General features: G+C 41.7%; 1 long non-coding RNA gene across 1 annotated transcript; it reads right to left on the bottom strand.

Annotated features, from left to right (window-relative positions):
• Positions 1-633: 633 nt before the first annotated feature.
• On the bottom strand, positions 634-1,819 carry LOC120747000. Its single transcript, XR_005699013.1, has 3 exons — positions 1,549-1,819; positions 1,131-1,163; positions 634-751 (listed from the first exon to the last, which is right to left on the bottom strand). It is a non-coding gene; the product is annotated as an uncharacterized LOC120747000 (long non-coding RNA).
• Between the last annotated feature and the right edge of the window lie 4,554 nt (positions 1,820-6,373).

The raw sequence follows: 6,373 nt of genomic DNA, 5'->3' as shown, positions 1-6,373 counted from the left end.
GTTGATTGTGGTCGCTCTTATTATCAGATTTTTTGTTAATCTGTTTTTTATTTAAATGTTTGTTTTAAGGATCATGATCACATAAATATATATGCATATAAGATGCATAACCAGTGCACAGTCAGCAGCATTTATCAGTCATAATTCACACAGATGTTTTTCATACTGTATGCTATCCCCGACCCCAACCAGGGCTGTGATGTGATAACAGAACTCTTCTCTGTTGATGATCAGCCTTTTCTTTTTTCAGCATCTGTATTTTCCATCGTCAGACAGCAGCTCTGCTCATTCTGTATTTATTGATCATGTTTGATCCACAACTTCAAATAAATTATAAAAACAAAATAATTGTGTATAATTCTGAGCTGCAGTGGTGGAAACTACACATGTGCAGGTACTGAAGAAACTGAGATCATCACATCTGTGTTTAATGTTTGTTACGATTTTCTCTGATTTTGTTACTAAACTAAAACAAATAACAACATGACTCAATGAAATGTGTCCAACTTACATGATACAGTCAGTGTGATGATGTCACTGCAGACTGAAAGACTCATGGTGCAGCAGCTGTATCCTCCACTGTCAGACTCAGTAGCTCTGCTGATTCTGTATTCAGATGTTCGAGGTCTGATCATTGTGCCATCTCTCCATACAAACAGCGTCTGACTTCCTTCACATCTGACAGTGACTGTCTCACTGCTGTATATCTGAGGCCAGGATGGTTCGAGGATCACGGTGGGCTTATTGGGAACTGTTCACATAAACACATCAAGTTAGAGATTGATGGAAGCATAAAGTCATTTTGAAGCTGAACTGATTTTTATTGCTGCTGTTAAGAGTCAAAAGATTTACTGCATCCTGGTGACATTTGGACTTGAAAATAATAAGATGTGTTTTTATGAAACAAATTAAAGCAGTTAATTAATATTCTGAGTAAAACTACAGAGTGACTGCACAGACCTGCAGGATTTAACTCACTCACTGTTTATAAACCCATTTAGTATCTTAAATAAAACGATGCACAAACAGAGAAACAGGATGTGATTTAAAATGGTGCATGAAATATAAAATATCAGATTAATATTATACATATTATATAAATGTGAAGAAAAGAAAGAAACATTTCTCACCTTCAGCATTAACGTAGAAGAGAGAACCGAGCACTAAAGTAAAGATTAAACATCATCAGGATCAAACTGACAGAAAATCAAACTCGAAATGAACAAAAGTGTTTTTTAAAGATTAATTTTCACATGATGCAGTTACTGCTCATCAAAATATTTCTGTGCATAAAACACTATTAATATATGAACTTGTACACAACAATGAGTCAAGTGCAACAAGCAGCGATGTATCCAACACGATACTCAGACTAAACTGAACCAAGGAACCAGCCAACATTTGTCTGTAACTTTCATAAACATCACAAATATGCTTTGTTCAAACTCTCACATAAACACTTCAAACCAGTGATACACTCTAATTCTCACACATGAGAAACACTTTCATTAATCAGTGCCATTCAAACAATGTCACAAATGTACTTACACAATAACCCCGTCATGCAGAGCAAAGAGTGCCCCATCCTCACATCCAGCCCTGCTGCACTCTGATCCTCAGCTGATCTCAAACACTTTGACTTTACATCAATAATAAAAAGAGAAGCTGCATTTAATACAGATAAGAGCAGAGTGTTTCTTCTGACTGTGGCCTCTCTGTGCTTCCTTTCCTTTTATACAAACCTCAAACAGCTCCTGTAGCTTTGACCACAGCAGTTGTGTGACGTGTTCACATTTCCTGTCCACTGCAAACATGCAGGCTTGCTTCTGGTGTTTGCTTCTTACCTTCTGTTGTTTCAGGTCAGGTGACATATTTTACCAGCTCATAGTCATGTTTTATTATTATTTATTTTTATTCTTTTATATGATTTGTGCAGTGTCCTGTGTGGTCATCATAAAGCTGAAATATTTTATCTCGAGTCATCTTATCAGCAAATGTTTCTGAACATCCACAGACTTTTATTGTGTGATACATGAATGCTGTCTTCCCAAAATGTGTTGTTCTCAGTTTCTGGCCACCACACTCACTCACTCTCCAGGATTATCGACAGGCAATGATCTCAAAATATTTACTTGGTTTCATCTGTTCCCAATATCATATCAAATATGACTCATTTAAAGGTGCCAGTGTTGATATTTTGAACAGAAAATACTGACGGTTTGAAAGAGGAGTGAAAAAGTACATCTATGTCCACTGTGAATGACCAGAGGTGGAGCCTTATGGCATCAGCTGTCAGTCACCTACAATGTAGTTTTGAGATCCCTTCCTTGTGCCACAAGCCCTCCATGGTGCTTTCCTCAGGTGACCTCAGTAGGTCACATGATGGGGGGAGGAAAGGTCTCACAGTGTTCTTACCCCAAATCTCTGGTGATAATTTTTGAATAAGACAGAAGTTGGAAATTCTGAGTTACCAGTCGAAAAGTTTTTTTGTGGAACTAAACTCACATTTACCGCTTGGAAAGTCTGAGCAGACACACAGACTGTGAGTTAGCAATCCAAGATGGCAGCACTGAACCTAAAACAACAGTCAAACTGTAAACTTTTATTTGTGCTGCCACTCTTTTGTATTTTTGAATCACTAAATAAGCCAAACACAGAGCACATTAGGTTTGATTCATGAATGTGTTTTTTAAGTCCAAAAACTTATAGGTCCATAATGACCCACACCTTTTTTCACTGCTTGGCTCATGTGATGTCGTGATTAATTGTGGGTCTTTGACCCACTTAAAGTAAAACCCTCACTGAGGTTAAAATACCTGAGACTCTTTACTGTTTTATTTTTAGAAGTCAAAGAGCCTCTCAGATGAGAGGTGACACGTCTTCCAGAAAGTTAAAGAAGTTTAGTCACTTTCCTTCCAAACTTCTTAGACCACCATGAGCTGAATGACTGTGGTTCATACTGTTGCCTCACAGGAAGAAAGTTGTTGGTTTGAATCCACCAGCTGGGCTGTTTGTGTGAAGTTTGCATGTTCTCCCTCCACCTGTCTGGTTTCTCTCCAAAGTCATATATTATTATGTTAACTGGTGATTCAGGTGATTGCCTGCAGGTGTGAATGTGAACATGAATGGTTGTCTGTCTCTCCATAACCTGTCTAGTTGGACCTCATCTGTCACACTATGAAAGCTACTATAGGCTCCGCCCACATTAGAGTCCAAAAGGACAACACAGCAGTGAATGCTTTAAGGTGTGGTAACTTTGTGATTGGCTAATCCCCTCCATATGAGAATAAGGTGTACCTCAGTTTCTCACTTCTCATTCTCAATATACAGTCTATAATATTAGTAATAGTTAAAGCATGCAAACACAGCATCTATCCTTATTCTGTCAAACACTTTCTTACAAAGGTTATGATTAAGGTTTGTTGCAGTATCATCTACACACACTCACAAACATGTTGATATCCAAGTGTTTTAGATTGTTTAACAGCAGGTGTGTTTCTCTTTCCCTCCACTTTTCTGTGGGAAAGGTAAAATACATTAAGATGTTACTTCATGTTTTTATGTTATTTGCAGTTTTTATGTAAACATAAGTGCAAAAGTTTCAGTACATATCAATATGTTATGAGGCTTAAAGACAGGAAGTCTCTGTGATACTGCAGAGTCCAGCAGACAGTTTGGAGTCAAACACTGACGTCATCATCACAGGTGTAGGAACCATTTCTGTAACAGCAGCCAAACAGACACATTAGTATCAGTAGGTTTAGATGATTTACTGGCTCCTCTGCTGGTTACAAAGCTGTGATTATACTTTGGAGTTTTGTGTTATACTGTGAGGAACTGGCCTGTTTAGAAGTTGCAGTAAGAAGAAAAACATGTCTGTATATGATGTTGTGGACAGAGAGAGTGATGGATGATTTTATTTATGTCAGAGATAAATGAACATTTACAGCACGTCCATGCAGAGACTCTTAAAGACATGAGCGTGAGAAACAAGCTTTTCACCGTTTCTCTTGATGCCCACATGCTTTATTTATTCTTTAGTCCAGCATGTGTCATCACCACAATAAAGCTACTTTTAACCTGTTTTCACACATTGTCATACCTGCACATTTCCACTGTGCTGTGTTGAGATTAAAGAAGACAAACGTTAGATTCAGGCTGAAACCACAGGCTGCATTTCCTCTTTTCTTGGAGGCCCAGACAGAAATTTTGTGGTATCAGATTTTCAGCAGATAAAAATAAACCTACAACAGTCTTTTACACACATGCAGTCATCACAGTCTGCTCAGAGAAACAAAGGGGGGTCAGAAAAGAATTAAAGGGTGACCTGAACCACTAGGTTCACATGTCATATGTACTCTTGTCTACACGCTGAGGCATCTGTCAATTAATATTAATCTGAAACATCATCACCCTCCTTTTTTCTTCTTTGTGTGTGTGTTTGTATTCAGATTTGTGAAGTTGTGCCCTTAATCTTCATAACATCAAAATCAATAATCAAAAACACCAGCAAAGTGCATCATGATGAGACCCAGAATCAAAACATTACAGCAAAGCTGAATACACTAGTGTATATAACACCCAGCAGTGTGGTAAATTGTGCTGAGAGAGTATCTGCACCCCATAAGACCAAGAAGCCAAGAGCACCAGCATGCTGTGTGAGAAACATGCATGAAAGTCAGAACACCTCTGTCAGTGCGTTCACGTGGCTAGTGGGTCCTCTCTGTGGCTGACTGGCTGTTAACCCAGTGGGTGAGAGTTTCTCCCACTGCATCGGGCTGTATCCTTCTGCTGCACTAAAGGACAGTTTTGCAGCCATGTAGCTCTGCTCATGTCACGTGCAGCCTTCCCACATCACATAATTTCTGGGCATGACTGTGGAGTCCATCAGAGCCTCCATGTCCCTCACCCTGAATTGACAGCAGACCTTCGGGGTGTGCCTAGACCCATTTGGGCTTCACTCGTGGGGTCAGCTCCTGAGGCTGAGGGCTCTACAGTCTACAGCTGTTATATCAGTCATTGGGCGTCTCTGACATAAATATGCTGGAGCTGCAAGCTGTCATCCTGGCACTCAAGCAGTTTATGTCGTGACTGTTAGGGTACCATGTTATCATCAAGACAGAAAGCATAGTCACAGTAGCCTACATCAACAGGTAAGGGGGCCGAGGGTCTCCCCTCCTCTGCATGATAGCTACCAGACTGTGGCAGTGGGCTCACCCCGTTCTACTCACTGAAAGCAGTTTATGTGCCAGGACCATTGAACGTGACAGTGGACATTACAATATGTTGAGGGGGAGCCCAATCCAAGAGGAGTGGAGACTCCATCCAGAGGTGGTCCACCAGATCTGGAGTCGCTTCAGAGGGGCAGAAGTAGACCTTTTTTTCCCCCAGAGAATCGACACATTGCCATCTGTTCTTCTACCTGCAGACAACTTGGTGCACTCCTCACCACAGGCTCTTCTCTGTGCCTTCTCTCCATACCCCTCCTCCAGTTATTCCTTCACCAGGTCCAGACCGAGGAGTTGATCCTGGTGACCCCTCTTTGGCCACACATGCTAGTTTTCAGCTATCATGCCACTCATGACCAGGACACCCCTGGAGCTCCCTGTTCTGAGGGACCTCCTGTCCCAGGTGATGGGGTCACTGTTCCATCTTTTCCCAGTAGGGCTCAGGGTGACAGCCTGTACCCTGAGAGGGAGAGGCTCCATGCCTGGCCTGATCTAAAACTGAGAATGCTGCAGGAGTTTTGTGTGCTATCCACCAGGACTGCCTACTGCTTCCTTCGGGGGCTGTTTGCCTCCTGGTGTGCGGCCCACCAGCTGGACCCCCACCAGACCACAGTTAACATGATTCTTTGTGAGCTGCACACTCTGTCGGTCCAAAGGCAATGATGAAGGTGACACAGGGGTTATCCTCCGGCCTAACCCTGGGTTGCTGCTGACGACCCCATCTGAATTTCACCTGTCCAAGTCAGTTGAGTTATGAATATTCCTCACAGGGGACCTGCACAAGGAGGCAGCTGGGAGCCAGGTTGCCCTGTGCCATCTCTGAGCTTTGGCACAGAACTTCTTGCTTATCCGGCCGTTCAGGAAGTCAGACCAGCCGTTTGTGAGCTTCCACTATGGAATTCTGGTCAGACCCTTGTCTAAGTCTCAATTGTCCCACAGGGTTGTGGAGGCCATTCAGCAGGCGTATGCCTCTTCGGATGTTCCCCTCCCTTCCAGAGTGCGGACCCACTGTGTCACAATATTAAAAATTGTAATCACTTTCAGCCAATAATCCATATACATATATTTGTTAATTAAAATTATTAACCTATCACAGAGAGAGCTATGTGTGCATGCAGCTAAATTTGTCCACCACTACAAACAGT

This window comes from Simochromis diagramma, unplaced genomic scaffold (genome assembly GCF_900408965.1).
Source record: "Simochromis diagramma unplaced genomic scaffold, fSimDia1.1 OVJJ01000412.1, whole genome shotgun sequence".
Classification (NCBI taxonomy): domain Eukaryota; kingdom Metazoa; phylum Chordata; class Actinopteri; order Cichliformes; family Cichlidae; genus Simochromis; species Simochromis diagramma.
This window is presented reverse-complemented; position numbering and strand designations above follow the sequence as displayed.